This window comes from Vanellus vanellus, assembly GCF_965231255.1.
Source record: "Vanellus vanellus genome assembly, chromosome: 29".
In the NCBI taxonomy this organism is placed as follows: Eukaryota; Metazoa; Chordata; class Aves; order Charadriiformes; family Charadriidae; genus Vanellus; species Vanellus vanellus.
The window spans coordinates 1-17,155 of record NC_138934.1 but is presented as its reverse complement, the minus strand read 5'-3'; the positions used below and the strand labels follow the sequence as shown (position 1 = coordinate 17,155).

At 55.9% G+C, this 17,155-nt stretch overlaps 2 long non-coding RNA genes across 2 annotated transcripts; both read left to right on the top strand.

The window, feature by feature from the left end:
- The first annotated feature begins 5,782 nt into the window (after window positions 1-5,782).
- Window positions 5,783-8,167, top strand: LOC309682489. The gene is made up of 3 exons (XR_014270119.1): window positions 5,783-5,813; window positions 6,418-6,456; window positions 8,016-8,167. It is a non-coding gene; the product is annotated as an uncharacterized lncRNA (long non-coding RNA).
- Window positions 8,168-8,276: 109 nt separating this feature from the next.
- On the top strand, window positions 8,277-9,986 carry LOC309682488. Its single transcript, XR_014270118.1, has 3 exons — window positions 8,277-8,309; window positions 8,858-8,917; window positions 9,929-9,986. It is a non-coding gene; the product is annotated as an uncharacterized lncRNA (long non-coding RNA).
- The last annotated feature ends 7,169 nt before the right edge of the window (window positions 9,987-17,155 follow it).

Below are 17,155 nucleotides of genomic sequence, written 5' to 3'. Positions count from 1 at the left end.
TGGACGAGGTGGGGATGGGGAGCTGGGAGAGACAGAAGGTGTTGGGGAAGAGGGGGTGTCATGGGGAGAGGAAGCCGAGAGCAGGAGGTGCCCTTAGAGCCAGGCCACATCCCGCCTGAGGATCCTGCCCGTATGCTGGTGCCGGCAGCCCAGCACCCCTCGGCCTCGTGCTGGGGGACACTGGGTGTGCGGGGAGGGAATCACTCACCTGTGGTTGATGGCTCTGCCTGGGAGCTGGACCCGCTGCTTGCGAGGAGAAAGGCACAGGCTGAGAGTCTCCAGCTCTCCCACGTCCTGCCCAGACTCAGCACCTGTGGGGACCCCCTCATCCTCCATTTGACCGGTGTGACAAATCAATGAATGCCTCACACGGCTGTGGCTCTGGATGAGATGTGTCACCACCCCTCTGCCCTTTACGTGATGCTGGGGGCTTGAGAGGAGTAGAATGCTCTCTCAGGACTGGGAGGAATCGCCGCAGTGGGAAAGACTGGGCTGAACTGCACCCTGACAACAACAGTCCACAGTGCCCAGGGCCAAGTCAGGGAGCAACACAGGGTCCCCGCCCTAATTTAGGGTCTGTTGGGCTCTGCAGTGTTTCCTGCCCATGCCCTGTGCCACCTCTCATCTCTAACAGCCAGGTGCCGGGGAGCACTAAGGGCAGAGCTTCTCACCCAGTTGCTCTCGTTCCTGTGCTGGTACCCACACGCGTACGTCCCTGCGCTCCCCAGGGTGATGTTCAGCGGCAGCGTGTTGCTGGGGGCAGGAGGAGAGCAGGATGCTCTCCCGGGACTGAGAGGAGTTGCACCGGTGGCAAAGGCTGGGTTAATTATACGCTGACGTTGAGCATCCCAACTGCTTGGAGATGCGTAACGGGACCCGGCAGTGTCCCCACCCTCCTCTTGGGTCTCTTGGGCCCTCCTGTGTCCCGGAGCAACTTCTCACCTGTGCAGTCAGGTGCCAAAGAGTACTAAGGGCGGAGCTGCTCACTTGGTAGTGCTCATTCCTCTGCTGGTACCCACATCTGTATGTCCCCGTGCTCCTCATCGTCATGGTGAAGAGCATGGAGTAGATCAATTGTCTCTTTTCGACTTTCAGGCTGTACTGCTCCACCCCATCCTTGCAGAAGTTGATTCGGGTAGCAGGGAAGCGCGCATTAGTGGAACAGCGAAAAACAACCTGTTCTCCCTCCTGAGCGTTGGAGGTGTTCAGAAAGAGGTCAGGAGGTGGGAGGTCACCTGTAGAGATGGCCCCGGGCCAGAGTTACTGTTGTCCAGGCTCCTCTCCAGGGGCGCACATGGGCAACAAACCCCCTCTCCCTTCACCACTCCTTTTGCTCAACCCATGCCATGCTCAGCATCCCCTGGGGAGCTGCAGATGTCCTGGGCGGTCACACTGGCACCTGCACCATGGGGCAGAGAGGGGGTTAGTTGGAGGGATAGTGACCCAGCTCATACAGATGATCGTGCCCTGGTGCCCATTGCTGGGTCCTTGCTGGGCGAGCACCATCCCACCCTTGAGGGTCCATGAGGCAACTCCTCAGTCTCCTTCTTTGAAACCTCCCGCAGCCCATTTTTTCAGGGTTTGGTGTTCCAGGTGTCTTTGCCCCTTTGTCTCTAAGCTCTGCCCCACCTTACCCATTTCACAGCTCTGCATGTCAGCATAGAAGGGTCCCCAGTGAAGAGTCACTAATGTCTTAAGCGTTACCTGTCTCTCTGCTCCCGTCACAGAGCACCACAGGCAGAAAGCATCTTCTATCCCCACATGACAGTTGTCATCACCACCAGGAAAGGCATTATCATTTCAATTCAGTACAATAAAAACAACTAAGCCCTGTCGCTCCATCGTCTCAATGTACATGTCCCGTAAAAACGTTTCTCTGGGAGCCCCATACAGAACATGAGCAGTAATTCAGTTTAAAAAAAAGGAAACAAAAAAGCGGTTAGATAGGACACATACATCCACCGTTTTGCTGAAACATAGAGGATATGAATACATTATTTGAGTCTGCTAAAAGCACCATGGAGCCAGTGGTCTGTTGAAGCTGGGGAAGTACCCTCAGAGGTGTTCCTCACACAGCTTCTGGGCATAAAAATCAAGGTCAGACACAACTGTGCACACATCTTTGCACAACGGAATGCACTACATCTTCTTTGCAACTCCTCCTCTCATTTCTCCCAGCTCTCCACCAAGCCAAGTCCCCATGCCCCGCTCCCAAAGCCTGGCAGCCCCATCCCCGTCCCGCAGACGTGTCCGGCTCCCACTCACCCAACAGCAGCAAGGCCATGCTGGGCAGATGCAGCACGGGCGCCCAACCTGCCCTCCGCGCCGGCCCCTTGCCCATCCCTGCCTGCCCGCAGCTGGCAGGCTCTGCTTTCTGAGCAGCTGAGAGCGCTGCACAAGAGGTGTCTGCTCTGGGCTTTGCTGCGCCTGGGAACAACCCACTATGTGGCCGGTGGTGCCGTCCCACAAAGAGGAGCCTATTGGCGGTCCCCTGCTGACCCCTGCGCATCATCTCAGACTTTTCTTTGTGCCTGTCCTGGCTCGTTCTCCTGCTGTGCGTTGGCTGCACAGCCTGAGGTCATCTTTTGCCATGGGATCTGAGGGGCTGCCAACAAGCGCCCTATGCCTCACTCTCTGCCTGGGCAAGACACACGTCTGGGACCACTTTCCCCATGGGTCCTTTCCTGCTCGGAGATACAGATCTCAATCTGCATTTAGAATGGACTACTGGGTCTGGGAAGATGCAACTGTCTATGTTAGGAGCCTAGGAACTAGGAGGGCAGCAGAGGAAGAGCATCTGCAAGAGGGTTTTGTGCAGGTGGAGCTGTTGGAGAGCAGGTGTGATGGCCAAGCCAAGTTGGTGGAGAAGGACTGTGGTGGCAGCCTGTGTGTGTGCATGGGGGAGGGAGGGATTAAGCCTCCAGGACTGAGTTTCTTGGCTCATGGAGATCAACAGCAGCATCTGATAAGCCACAATGGAATGTGCTGTACCAGGCTTTTAGCTGTGCATGGCACATGGTCAAGTGGATCTGCATAGGAGAACGCAGATGGGAATTAGGGAAGCCTCTTGCATTTGAGATGGATCAAGAAGGAAAGAACAGGAAGAAACATGAGTGCAAATGAAAGCTCATGGCTTTTCAACAGGTCATCAGGAACCTGGATTTCGGGACTTCCCCTTAGAGAAAAGTGGATCCCTCCATGTACAATTGGCTCAGCCGAGCTCAGCACCATCTCAGCTCAGCCCAGACACTGCTCCTCGCTGCAGCTGTTGTGCTCAGAGTGATATTGCTCTAAAAAACCCCTTCCTTTCCCACAGCAGCTCTCTCAGCAGCAAGGTGTTCATCTCCTGCTCACTCTGCATGCTCAGACGTCCACAACAGCACCGCTTGGCCACACCACTCCTCTGTGTGCACAGCAGTGGCTGTTTTTTTTAGAAATGAGATTTCCCTCTCACTCCTACACACCAGCCCAATCGCTCCTTCAGAAAGACCTGTGTCCCCAGCAGCTGCCAATCTGCAAGCCAGGGGCCAAAATTAGGTGATGGAGGGCAGAGGTCTGGAGACTGGAGCAGCTCTTTGCATGGCTCTGAGCCCAGCTGGCTGTGTTCTGCCCTGGCTGATGAAGAAGACAGGCTGCTTCTTTCCACCCTGCTTCGGAAGGTATTTTCAGCACAGCCAGGGAGGTTTGGAGTGCCAGTGCCCAAATTACCCCTTCCCAAGCACCAAGCCACTTTGGACACCTTGCTCGGATGAGATGCAGGTGAAGGTGGCTGCACATCTCCAGGGCGGTCCAGCTAACTGTGCTCCCCCCCTGCCAGCCAGGGCAAGGATTGATGGGGTCAACAGCATCCTCTGGAGAGAGGGATGGAGCCACAGGAGAACAATTTGCAGTTTTGGTGCCTGCACCCCCCGGTTTCCACCTTCCCAGCTCAGCCCCGTGCTGCAACGATGCCCTAAACCCTAAAAGAGGGTCACACGACCCCACCACCACCACCACCACCACCAAGCACCACGCGAGCAAAGGAGCTTTGAAGTTGCATCGCTGAAGCCTCCTCAAGCCCCGAGGTGCTGGAGGTGCTATTCCACAGCAAAGGCAGACAAGACCCAGCCTTTCTTCGTTGGTTTTACTGGGTTAAAAATATAGATAAATATATATATATATATATATAGTTGTGGTAGGAAATGAACCGTCCCTTCATAACGCAGCGTTTGAGGGTGCTGCTACCCCCTCAAACCCTCTCTCTCGACTCCGTTTGTGTGCATCTAGGGGGAATTATCAAAAAAAAAAAAAAAAGAAAAAAAAAAAATGCTTCTGGCTTATCGTTGTTTGCATTTCTCTCGCAGCACTCTGGAAGTTTCCCACGTTGTCTGTGCTCTGGGATGAACTGTAGCTGTTTTCTGCTGTTTAAAGCCTTTTTCTTTTCATTTTCTCTCCGCCTTTCCAGAGCCTACTCACGGCTAGAGAAGACGCGGACAGCTGGAAAGACTTGCAGGAGTTCTTTTCTCCATCTTCTCCCCAACATCATGCCTAAGCCCTCCACGAGTCATGTTTTACCCTTGGGTTACCCGAGCAGAGAAACATCACAGACCAGGAAATACAAATAGACATTTGAAAAGGAAACCGAAAGTGAGTGGCATGCAAACGTGCAGGAGGGGAGAAAGAGGTTTATTTCTGTTGGTTTTCCGGCGGGTGCTTCTCCTTGGTGGACATCGTCTCCATGCCGGACCCGCAGAGCCGGCTTGACTCACCAGGGAATGATGGATCCCAAGAAGGTGAATCCAGCAGCCCTGGGGATGGAGCGCAGGGACTAAACCCAGCGATTGCGCAGCAAACGGGGAGGATACACGCGGCTGGGAGGTTCTGGACCAAGGGAGGACGCGCACAGGACCACGGAGACCCCTTTCCACCCATGCAAGTTCAGAAGACGCCGGACTGAAGAGCTTTCTCCCACCGCTGGTTGGGTGGATGGGGGTTTTACAAGCCTCAGCTTCACGTTAGCCAAGTCTCGGAGCTCCTCCTAGGGGAGCTCCAAGGTTGGTTTAATCAAGCAAAGGCAGTGGAGCTCCAAGGTTGGTTTTTAGCAGGTAAAGGTATCTAAGAACTTTGGAGATCCCCTGGGTTTCCCTCACAAGCCCAGGGCTTATGAAACAGCGTCTCCGCAGCTGGGTTGTGTCTCAGTCCAGTGTCCGAGACACGCGCGCACACACAAAAAAAAAAAAAAAAAAGGGAGAAATTATGAAACTCTGTTCTTCCCAGTGACGCTGAAAGGATATTGCGTATTTGTATCACAAGGCACGAACGTTACGGGGAACCTGGAGGCTGTGGAGAAAACCAGGGGGGGTTGGGGGGATGCGATGGAGCTGGTTTCACCCCGGGGATGCTGGAGACTTGCCGGGAGATGGCGTGTCCCACCGGGGACAGCTGCGACATACCCCGCGCCACCGAAAAACAAGCGCCCGCAAACACGGTGCGAAACACCGCGAGGAAGCAGCGCTCTTCTGGGGTCCTTTTTTGGGGTGGGGGAGGAAGGCACCGGATGCTGCTGCACCCTTTGCCAGCCCCATGTGTGCGTGCGCACCCAAGACGGCGAGACCCATCCCACCCAGCTTATCCTTTTGCTCTCTCCTCCCCGAGAAGATGACGGGGTCGTGCCCTGGGGGGATTGCGTCACGGGCAGGAAACCAACCTCAACTTCCCCTTTCCCCCGCGGTTTGGTCTTGGGGGAGCTCAGCGCTGCCTGCAGACGAGCATGGGGAGGAGGAGGTGGCTGGCCGAGGTTGCAGGTACCCTGCTCTTGCTGGGCTGGCTGGCAGGTAGGTGGCCCGGCAGGGTGTTTGGGGGGGCAATTTGGAGAGTCACGTAGCGAGGGTGGCACCATGGGAGGACGTGGGGTGGATCTGAAGCGGTCCCCTTGGGAAATCTCCAGAGAGAGACTAAGTCAAAGCGTCAGCTGAGAGCCAAAATTGTGAGTTTCTGGAGTGATTTCTAAGGAGTCCAACAGTCAGAAGACACAGGATGGGCTTTCTGGAGGGTCTGAAGGTCCACCTCTGCTGTGGCAGGTTGTGGATAACCCTCAGTGAGTGACTTATTTTGCCAAGAAAGACGTAAGGTGGCAGCTCCCACAGAGGGCATCGCATCCTTGCACTGATCCGTGAGCAGGGGGTTGGTCCCTCTCGGGGTCCAGGCATGGTGTGGTTGTCCCTGGCTGGACAGGAAGGGAGAAGGCATCACTCAAAAGCCCCTTTTGCACCTCGCTGGTGCTTTCTGACCTCCTTCATACTGAGGTCTGCAGCATCTCCCTATCTTCTGCAAGCTTTCCCAAGGTTGCATCTCTAACCTCAGAGATGTCCTCTGCAAGGTGACCTCTTCTAGACCAGCAGACTATCTCAGACCAACCCCTTCTGCTGTCCCACACAGGTGCTGGTGGGATGGAGCCGGAGACCTGTAGCTCCCCAGGTAAGCGGAGCGGGTGGTTGGAAGAACCCTCCAGGTCAATGTTGTAATATTGTCATCCAGAGGGACCTGGACAGGCTGGAGAGGTGGGGCCGTGTGGACGTCGTGAAGTTCAACAAGGCCAAGCGCAAGGTCCTGCACGTGGGTGGGGGGCAATTCCAACCACAAATAGAGGCTGGCTGGAGAATGGATGAAGAGCAGCCGTGAAGAGGACTTGGAGGTGTTGGTGGATGAGAAGCTCACCATGAGCTGGCAATGTGCGCTGGCAGCCCAGAAAGCCACCGGCATCCTGGGATGCATTGGAAGTGTGGCCAGCAGGGCGAGGGAGCGGATTCTGCCCCTCTGCTCCGCTCTGGGAACACCCCACCTGGAGTACTGTGTCCAGCTTTGGAGTCCTCAGCACAAGAAGGACATGGACCTGTTGGAGCAGGGCCAGAGGAAGCCCCGGAGATGCTGCGAGGGCTGGAGCCCCTCTGCTGGGAGAGTTGGGGGGGTTCAGCCTAGAGAAGAGAAGGCTCCGGGGAGACTTTAGAGCCCCTTCCAGCGCCTAAAGGGGCTCCAGGAGAGTTGGGGAGGGACTCTGGATGGGGGAGGGGAGCCGTGGGACAAGGGGGAACTGTTTGACACTGAAAGAGGGGACATCGAGATGAGATATTAGGAAGAAATTCTTGACCGTGAGGGTGGTGAGCCCGTGGCCCAGGTTGCCCAGCAAAGCTGTGGCTGCCCCATCCCTGGAAGTGTTCAAGGCCGGGTTGGACGGGGCTTGGGGCAACCTGGGCTGGGGGGAGGTGTCCCTGCTCAGGGCAGGGGGGTTGGAACCAGATGATCTTTAAGGTTCCTTCCAATCCAAACCATTCTACGATTCTATGATTGCTTACCTCCTTTGGATGGTGTCTCCTGATCCTGGGGTGTCCAAAAAAGCAGCTCTGATCCTGGGGCCGGTGTTTCCTTTCAAGGCAGAGAGGCAAATCAAAAGGAAAACAACAACAACAACAACAAAAAAAAATCCCCTATACATACGTTTGGGGGTTTTTTTCATAGGGTGCGGCATGAAAGACATGAGTTTTGCCAGGGAGGATTTGGGGAGAGGAAGCCACAATTTTTTCATTTTGCGAGGGAGCGGGCAACACCACCTTGAAATTAAAAGAAAACAAAACCCATGCCCCTTTGGTGATACCACAACAAAATGGTTCGGTGGCCCCAGAACTTACGATATTTCGCCTGAGTCTTTTCTGAAACACTCAGCTTGGACGCAAAAAAAATTGTTTCGGTCACTAAAACATCATTTTTCACTATATTTACCCTCCTGTTTTTCTCCCACTGTGTTTCCCCGTGTCCCGAAAGCAGCAGAACTTCTGCTTTCCTTGACTGCAAGTATTTCACGAGTCACCAGATGACTGAAAGGCTCTTCCAATCTCTTCTTCCGTATTTTTTTCCCCCCCTTTTATTTATTGTTTCCACCTAAAAGTAGCTACGAGGTCGACGCTGAGGTCGGAGAGATGAAAAACCCACTGCTCATCTCCACACCATCGCACCACGACCGCGTCTCTTTGCTCTTGCAGGTGACTTCCCCCCACCGGCACTCTTCCCAAACCTCTCCTCAGCTCGCGAAGGTGACTTGATTCTTGCCCGGTGCGTTGTTTTTTCCCATGTCCCCATCACCCACATCTTCTTCTGCAAGAACGGGGTGGAGCTGGTGAACCACCCAGTGAGAAAAGGGCACTTCACCTCCACGCTCACCGTCCGGCTCTCCGCGGAGAGCAGCGGCACCTACTCCTGCGGATACCGGCGCCAGAGCAGCCTCGGTGAGGTCATGCATTCCAGGTTGAGCGTCCCGTGGCTCCTGACCACCAGAGGTGAGTGGAGAAGGGCACGGAGAGGTCGATTCTGCCCCGTATCGGGGACGGCCCTTGAGAAACCCCAGAAGTGATTGCCCCTGTTGGCACGGACTTAAGGTCGCTGCAGTGCCAACCCAGTTGGGTCTTGACCAGCAAGACCAGTCCAGGGAGAGATGTTCCTGGTTTACAGGGTCAACTCAGTTGAGTCTTGACCAGCAAGACCACACCAGTGCACAGATACTTCTGGTTTACTGCAGGTCCTTACAGCCTCAACTCAGCTGGGTCCTGACCAGCAAGACCAGTCCAGTGCAGAGGTGTTCCTGGTTGACCCTAGGTTCCTGCAGCGCCAACACGGTTGCGTCTTGACCAGCAAGACCAGTTCAGATGCTTGCGTCTTGACCAGCAAGACCAGTTCAGCCTACTCCAAGGACTGGGAAGGGAGTGCAAGGAATAGCCACACCCCATCCCAAAGCCCAGTGCTTGGCCACGCTTGGGCAACCCCTGCAGCCTGGGGAGGAGGGGGGCAGCTTTTGGGGGGACCCTTTCTCCACGTGTTTGTTGTCCAGGTGAGAAGGATGACCTGAGGAACAGCACCATTGCTACCAGTCCAGAGCTGCCAGCTGAAGGTAAGTGTCCCTGGTTTGCTGGTTAAAGTTTGGCCAAGCATCCTGGTTCCCAAGCTCCAAGATGCCACCAGTGATGCTACCAGCTTTGGGTTGGCCAGACCCTGCAAATGGAAATTCCTCATTTTTTCCTTTCCCAAGGAATTATAGACCTTTCCCAAAAAGTAGCTGAGATACATGCTGCAGTTAACCTTACCATCCCCTCGCTCCCTGATGGGTGCTTGGGGCAAACAAGCTGAGGAAGGGACAACATTCCCAACCCTCTCCCAAGACCTGGATGACCCTGGGGTGACACTCTCCCAAGACCTGGAGGTTCCTGAGGTGACCCTCTCCAAAGCCCTGGAGGTCCCATGGTTGACCCTCTCCAAAGCCCTGGTGGTCCCATGGTTGACCCTCTCCGAAGACCTGGTGGTCCCATGGTTGACCCTCTCCAAAGCCCTGGTGGTCCCATGGTTGACCCTCTCCAAAGACCTGGAGGTCCCATGGTTGACCCTCTCCAAAGCCCTGGAGGTCCCATGGTTGACCTTCTCCAAAGCCCTGGAGGTTCCTGGGGTGACCCTCTCCAAAGCCCTGGTGGTCCCATGGTTGACCCTCTCCGAAGACCTGGTGGTCCCATGGTTGACCCTCTCCGAAGACCTGGAGGTCCCATGGTTGACCCTCTCCGAAGACCTGGAGGTCCCATGGTTGACCCTCTCCAAAGCCCTGGAGGTCCCATGGTTGACCCTCTCCAAAGCCCTGGTGGTCCCATGGTTGAGTATGAGCTGCCGTGAGCTCTCACTGCAGAGAAAGGAAAGCAAATACGGGGCTGCACGAGGAGGAGCAGATCAACGAGAGACACTATCTCACTGCTCTGGAGGTCCCTTCCAACCAACCGGAAGGTGGCTCTGCAGCTTTCCTAGCATGACCAAAAATGAACCAGAACGTGGTGGGGATGGTCCGGGACTTGGCTTTACCCCCGTTGGCCCTGTGGGACCCAGTGTTCCTCCTCACCACCATCCGGTTTCTTTCTCCCAGGTCTGGGAATCTCCATCAGCCTGGCCTTTGCCCTCCTCTTCCTCCTGGCTCTGGCTTTGGGCATCCATCTCCTCCTGCAGATCGGTAAGAGAACCACCATCCCCGTTGGGTGATGCCCATTAACCGCGCAACCCATTGGGGATTCACGGGTGCGCGCACTAAAACTGAACAAGATTAGAAGGCCATCTGAGGGGGTTTTGGAAGCCATCACCGGGGCACGGAGTTACGTGCACTTTGTGGAGGTTCTTCTCCGCAGGAATGGTCCACCACCACCTATTGACCCATCACTACGTCTCGCTTGCAGGAAAGCGAGTCCAGCTGGCCAGGTTGAAGAGCTTCATACCCCGGTAGAAGACCACAGCGTTTCACAACTGCTGTGAAGGAAGAGACATCCAGACGTCCTCGCCGTTGGAGGACATCTTGCCAGACCAGAAAAATGCTCTCGGGGGTTCCGTGGCAAGGACCGCAGTGAATTGTCGGTTCCCCGTGGCTGTGGCAAGGGGAAACTGTCTCAAGATGTTGTCCCCTGGCTCAAAGCCACCTGCACTGCATCTCCAACCACCGAAAACACCTCTCCAGTGCCCCGGGGACCCAATTTCTCAGAGACACAGCCCTCAGCCAAAACACGCTGCCTGAGCCGGTTGCAGGAGAAGAGTTTGCTCCGGCTGTGAACATTGTGGTGGCTCTTGGGCACAAATGAATTTTAAAAGGTCCATTAATTAAAAAGGTGTTTTGCCTCCTATTGTTGGCCCTTTGTCTCTGAAGGTCCCGTAGGTGCTTAATCCTCCACCAAATGGAGGTAAGAGCCTGAGTCCTCCACAAGTCTTCGCTGCAGACCTCACCTCGCGTGGTTGGAGCCCACCAAGACATTGTCCAAAGGCACATCCAGCACCGGGACCTGTTGCCAGCAGCACCCAAACACGGGAGAAGATAAATCTGGTGGGTCTTCCCATCAGGAAGGTCCATTAAAGGTCCCATCTGATCTACCAAACATTCAAGAAGGACTAAGGGGTGAAGGGAAAAGGGCGAAGTGGGTTTGGAGCTTGCGTAACCCACTCCCTTTGTGGAGGGAAGGAGGCCGAGGGGATGTGAGACGTTGGAAGGGGGTGATGGAGACATCTCTGCGTGGCTTTGCCCCATCCCACCTCTCAGCTGCATCTAACCCCTCAGCCAGCGACCAGAAAGGCTTCGATTTGCATTTCAGAACTCCCTCCCCATCCTTCTCCCCCACAAAACCCAACAGACCTCATCCTGCCCTCACCACTTAACCACGGCCCACCCCCATCCACCTCTGCTGCTCGTCGTCTCCTGGCTGCCGCCGCCACTTCCAACCACGAAGCGGGGGGAAAAACCAAAAAAAACCAAAACCCCACCCAAGAAAAAATCTGTTCACTCGCAGGAAACATCGAGCCCAGACGGCTGCACCTCATGGGGAAATGTGCCACAGACTCGTGGTGACCCCCAACCTCTCATCAGATAAGTGAAGAAGACCGGAGCTCTTTTCTCCTCCTCCTTCACCGCAGGAAAACAGAACAAAAGGAAAGAGATTATTTAATTTTGGGGGGGGTGGGGGGGGCCCTGGAAGAGATCTGCCCCACTACTTGCAGCGCTCAGCTGGAGGTGGTTCGGCTACGCCAGGTTTTATCTCCGAAACGTACCCCTCTAGCTGGAGGGATGGGCGGGCGGATGGATGGATGGACGGACGGATGGATGGATGGAGAGCGCAGAGCCGGGTTGGGTCAGGAGAGAGATGACACACGGACTTGGCACGATCGCCGTAGGGACACAGGGAACGGAAACAGAGGGATGGTCTGATAGATGTAGGGTGAAGTTAGATGTTTCGAAGCCAACCTCCACGTAGAAAATGAAGTTCAAGGGGCCGGAGAAGAGGATGGTCAACGGGAAGGTGTCTGCCCCCTACATCAGGTCCTCCAGGTGGACACCAGCTGGACAAAAACTAAACCCCAGCTATAATTCAAATCAAAAAGGACCTTCAGGAGAGTAGGTTTCCACCTGGCATTGCATCCAAGCAAGCTCCCAAACCCACCGGACCTTCAAACCATGCTCCCCCTCCTCGCCGCTCAACAGGGAATCCTCTGAGCTGATAAAAAAAGAGGATTAGGAGATAAAAGAAGCATCTTCCATCCTACCCGGGGCTTCTTCCTCTCCTATCTTTGGGCAACACAGCACGAATTTGGGTGCGCAATGGCTTTACTCAACCATTTATTGAGGGCAGTGGGTTCTGCTTGGTGTTTACAGCAACACGGACAAGGTACGTCCACCCCTTGGTGGTGGTGCCACCTTTGGATTCCGAGGAGGAACTATCTTGATTCTCCATGATGACTTTGATGATCGACTTTGCAGCATTGGACGCGGTGGCCGTGACCCCCACGTGGCCAGCAGAGACCACGGCAGCCTCCTGGCACGCGCCGAGCTTGACTTGGTGGAACACGGTGCCCTCGTCAGGGCTGGCGGGTTGACTATTACACATCCTGGTACAGATGTCCTCCAAGATGCCAAGGTGAACTGCGTGCAAGGAGATCTCCATGGTTACCTTCACGTAGAAAGCATGAACTACAGTTCAAGGGGTTGGAGAAGAGGATGGCCAGCGCGAAGGCATCCACCTCGTACACCAGGACCCCCACACACCCCCAAAAATGGACCATGGAGTTGACAGATTGGTGAGTCTCCGTGACACGCGGTGGGATCCTGGGACAGGGCAGCGCGGAGCTGCGGCCGCTGAAGCAGTAGCTCCTGGAAGACAGCACAGATGAAGAAGAAAAGGGACAGGGAGACCACTTGGGCTTACAAGGGAGATGGTCCAACCACTGGGAGATGGTGCAACCATTGGGAGATGGTCCAACCACTGGGAGATGGTCCAACCACTGGGAGATGGTGCAACCATTGGGAGATGGTCCAACCATTGGGAGATGGTGCAACCATTGGGAGATGGTGCAACCATTGGGAGATGGTGCAACCATTGGGAGATGGTCCAACCATTGGGAGATGGTGCAACCATTGGGAGATGGTGCAACGTGGACCCTCTACCTGAATCCTGGGGGCGGTCTCCCCCCAGCAAGGGGTTTTCCACCCCCTGCCCCACTCCTGGGGTTTTACAAGGTGACATCCTGAGTTTTGCTGGTGATCTGGATCTCCACGTTCCGCTCAAACTTCCCGCCCATCTCCAGTGTCTTCTCCACAGCCCCAACCAGGTCTCTGGTGGGAAGAAGGTGGGTTGGGAGCAGAAAAATCAATCTGCTGTCGAGAAAAACAACTTTCTGACGATGCCTGTCAAAGTCCTCCTTGGCCTTAATGATCCTTATGGGTCCGTATCTCCAGATGTTCAAAGTTGTGTCAGTCATATGACATGACGGTGCCGGATTCAAGGAAAAGGCATTTTTGGGGTACCCGGTGCTGCTCTCGCCATCACAGGAGGAAAGCCGCAAGGGAAGAGGACACACGCGTGTGGACATCAACAAATACTTGGGTGGGAGATGAATATTAATGCCAATCTTTATTGTCTGCCAGTTGGGCAGCTTCTCTCTGCTGCATCTCCTGGTACGAGCAATAAATGCCTCCGAGATAAATCCTCTGGTGGATCACAGGGTGGTGGGGAGCATCAGGAAGAGGGCAGGACTCTCTTCGTGGCGCTTCTTCCCCATGTTCAGCCTTGGCAGGACCCTCCCCACATCCCACCAGAGATATTACAGACACCTCGGTCTTACTTCAACTTCTGGGAAAATTACGGAACGAATCCTCCCCGGGGGCTACCATGAAGCCCGTGATCAGGAAAAGCCAACACGGATTGACCAGTCACGTTTGACAAAGCTCATGGTCTTCTACGACAAAGGAACCTGCTCAGTTGACATGGGGGCGAGCGGTGGGTGGACATTGTCTACCTGGATTTCTCCACGGCTTTCCATACCATTTCCCACAGCCTCCTCCTGGAGGCACTGCTTGCGTTACGGTGTAGCCAAGTGGTCCAAGCGGTGGGTGGAGATCTGGCTGACGCGCTGCACCCCGAGGGGGGTGGTCAACAGCTCCTTTTCAAAGTGGTGACCTGTCACCAGCGGGGTCCGCCAGGGATCAATATTGGGCCCAACGCTTGTTTAATATCTTCATAAGTGACCCGGATGATGGGATGGAGTGTACCCTGATGAAGTTGGTGATGACACCAAGCTGATGGATGCTTGGGAAGGGAGGACCACCCTGCAGGAAGACCTGGATAGGTTGGAAGAGTGGGCTACCAAGAACCTTATGAAGTTCAACAAGGACAAATGTGAGAAAACATAATCCGAGAGCGCGGCACAGGCTGGGGAGCAGCGCTGTGGAAAGCGACCTGGGGGTCCTGGTGGACAAGAAGCTCTATGGGAGTGAAGAGTGTGCCACTGCGGCGAAGAAAGCCAACGGGATGCTGGGTTGCATCACCAGCAGAGACAAAGAAGTCGTTATCCCGCTCTACTCGGCACTCATGAGGCCATACCTGGAATACGGTGTGCGGTTTTGGTCCCCGTTATACAAAAAAAAAAAAAGCTGTGGCCAGGCTGGAGAAGGTCCGGAGAAGGTGCACCAAGATGATCCAAGGACGGTGAAGCCTGCGGTGAGGAAAGGCTGAGAGAATTGGGTTTTGTTCAGCCTTGACAAAAGAAGGCTCAGGGAAGACCTTCCCACCACATTCCGGTCTTTAAAGGGCGGCTACAAAGAAGATTTTTACACGGAGTCCCATGGAAAAGACGAGGGGGTGATGGGTACAAGTTACTCTTGGGGAGATTCCGGCTGGACACAAGAGGATAATTTTTCACGACGAGAACAATCAACCGTTGGAATAATCTCCCCAGGGAAGTGGTGGATTGCCCAACATTGGACGCTTTCAAGATTCGGCTGACCAGGGCGCTGCGCCGTCTTGACTAGACCGGGTTTTTGGCAAGGAAAGTTGGACCAGATGATCCTTGAGGTCCTTTCCAACCTGAGATTCCACGATTCTATGATCCCTGAAGAATTTGAGGAGCGTGAGCAGGTGACAAATGCTCCCCGGATGGAAAGCTCAGGTATCTCCAGATGCCTCCACGAGGCTGCAAGAGCCTTCTCCACCCGTTAGGTAGAGCCAGGGCAGGCGGGTGAACAAGCCTGAGGTCTGGTTTTGAGGTCCAAGCTTGGAGACCCCAAAGCGCACGGACAAACACTCACCTTCCCTCTCTCCAAGCCAAGAAATAAAGGTCCGTCGAGTCCTGGGTGACTGAACAAACCCTCCCCGCTGGGCTGATGTACAAAATTAGGAATCAAAGACCTCTTTCGACACGCCACGTGCTTGTTGGTAGCCCGGCCACAGCGGCGCCAAAGACAGGTCTGGGCCTGGTCCCACCCGGCTTCACGTGAGGAAAAGTCCCCTGGGAAAATCGGCCCCGCAAGAGGGGATGGCGAAGAAAAACTGAGCCATCCTGAGGAGCTCGGAGTGGTCGGCCAAGCTGCAGGAGCTGCCGAAGAAGCGCGTCCATTTCTGGTGCGCCTGGAGGGCGCCGAAGTCGCCGGCGCTCCCGTAGTCCTTCAAGAAGGCGGTCAGGTGGCAGAACTGGTCGAAGCACTTGCTGTCGTCCACCATGACGCCGTGGTCCCCCAAGTACCTGATGCACGCCTCCACCTCCGCCCACGTTGGTGGAGCCCGTAGCTGCATCCACTGGAACCGGAGAAGTTCCCCGAACGGCCCCATCCGAGCGTCCAGGTAGTCGAGGAATGCCACGTAGAGGGTCTGGACGCGGCGGCAGAAGGTGTCGCACTCTCCAACCTTCCCGGCCACCTGCTGCTCCTCCAGCAACTCCTTCACCCGCAGCGACATGAAACCGTGAGCTTTGCGCTCCAGGAGGGTGCGGCGGATGGAGGAGAGGACGCCCAGCACCTCGCAGGGCGAGTTGTCCTCCCTCGCCAAGGTCCTGAGGTGAACGTCGAAGACGGCCACCTGCGAAGCCATGTGCTGTAGGTAGATCTCGCTGAAATCGTCCTCGAAGAAGGTCCGGATGGCGAAGGGGGGGTGGCTGAGGGAGAGGAAGAAGGCCTTCAAGACCGGGTAGACTTGAAGCAAGCGGGTGATGGCCGGCAGCAGGAGCAACCAGGGCACCCCGGTGGGGTGGAACAGGCGCCAGTACTCCCTCTTGGCAAACTCGAAGAAGTCCTTGAGGGGTTCGGCGTAGACGGCGTAGACCGAGATGTAGGTGTAAATCTTCCAGACGATGACCTGCAGGTCCACCTCCAGGCTGTCCGCCCCGTGCTGGATGCAGTTGCTGAGGAGGCGCATGGGGCAGTCGGTGGCGATGAAGACCCCTTCCAGCACCTCCCGCAAACCGGAGACTTCAGCCGGACTTTGGGTGCAGCACCCCAACCCCCCCAGCATGGCGTTGGGGTTCTCGCCTACGACGGCCACGCACCGCTGCCGCAACCCGTGACTCTCCAAGGCTTCCCACGCCAAGGTGACGGTGGTGGCACCGGGGCTGAGTTCCCCCGGCGAAGGGTCCCCACCGATCACCCTGTTCTGCACTCCGCCCCGCTTCCAGTCGAAATAACGGACGTGGATGGCGAAGGGGGTCCCCAGGGCCACCCCGCAATAGGGGACACCGTCCAACGGGTCCGGGGCGAAGGGGGTGAGCGCCTCGTCCAACCTCACCTCCGTCTTGATTTGGAAGTCCAAGACGTCGAAGACGGGGTCGGGCGTTTTGGGCGAGCCGGCCAAGGGCTCGCAGCACTCCTGGAGGACGGCAGCGGCGAAGCTCAAAGGGGTTTCGGTGACAGTGGCGGCGGCGGCATCGAAGGGCTGACAGTCAGCGGGGGAGGAAACATCCCGGAAGTTTGGAAGCGTGGGCGGAATCTCCCAGCACGTTCCTCTTGTGTTTCATGGACTGGAGGTGGGCTTCCAGGTCGAGAGAACCCTTGTTGGCCACGGAGACGTAGGTGCCCTCCCGGCACACCAAACATTCGGCTTCCCACCTCTCGCGGCCCGGGCGGAAGCAGGGATATTTGGCTCGGAGTTCGTCGGTGAATTTGCATTTCCGTTTCGGCATCGTACGGCGCGGGCGGGGGCGGGGTTCAGCCCAGGAAGTAGAGGAGAAGGGAAATTGGGTGGATTTTGACGGCAAGGATGGAAATCTCCGGTGGGAGGTCCTCTGCTGTCGCCCGAGTGGGGGAATTCGGGACGCGCCGCAGCACCGCAAACGTGTGCGCGCGCACCCACACACCACC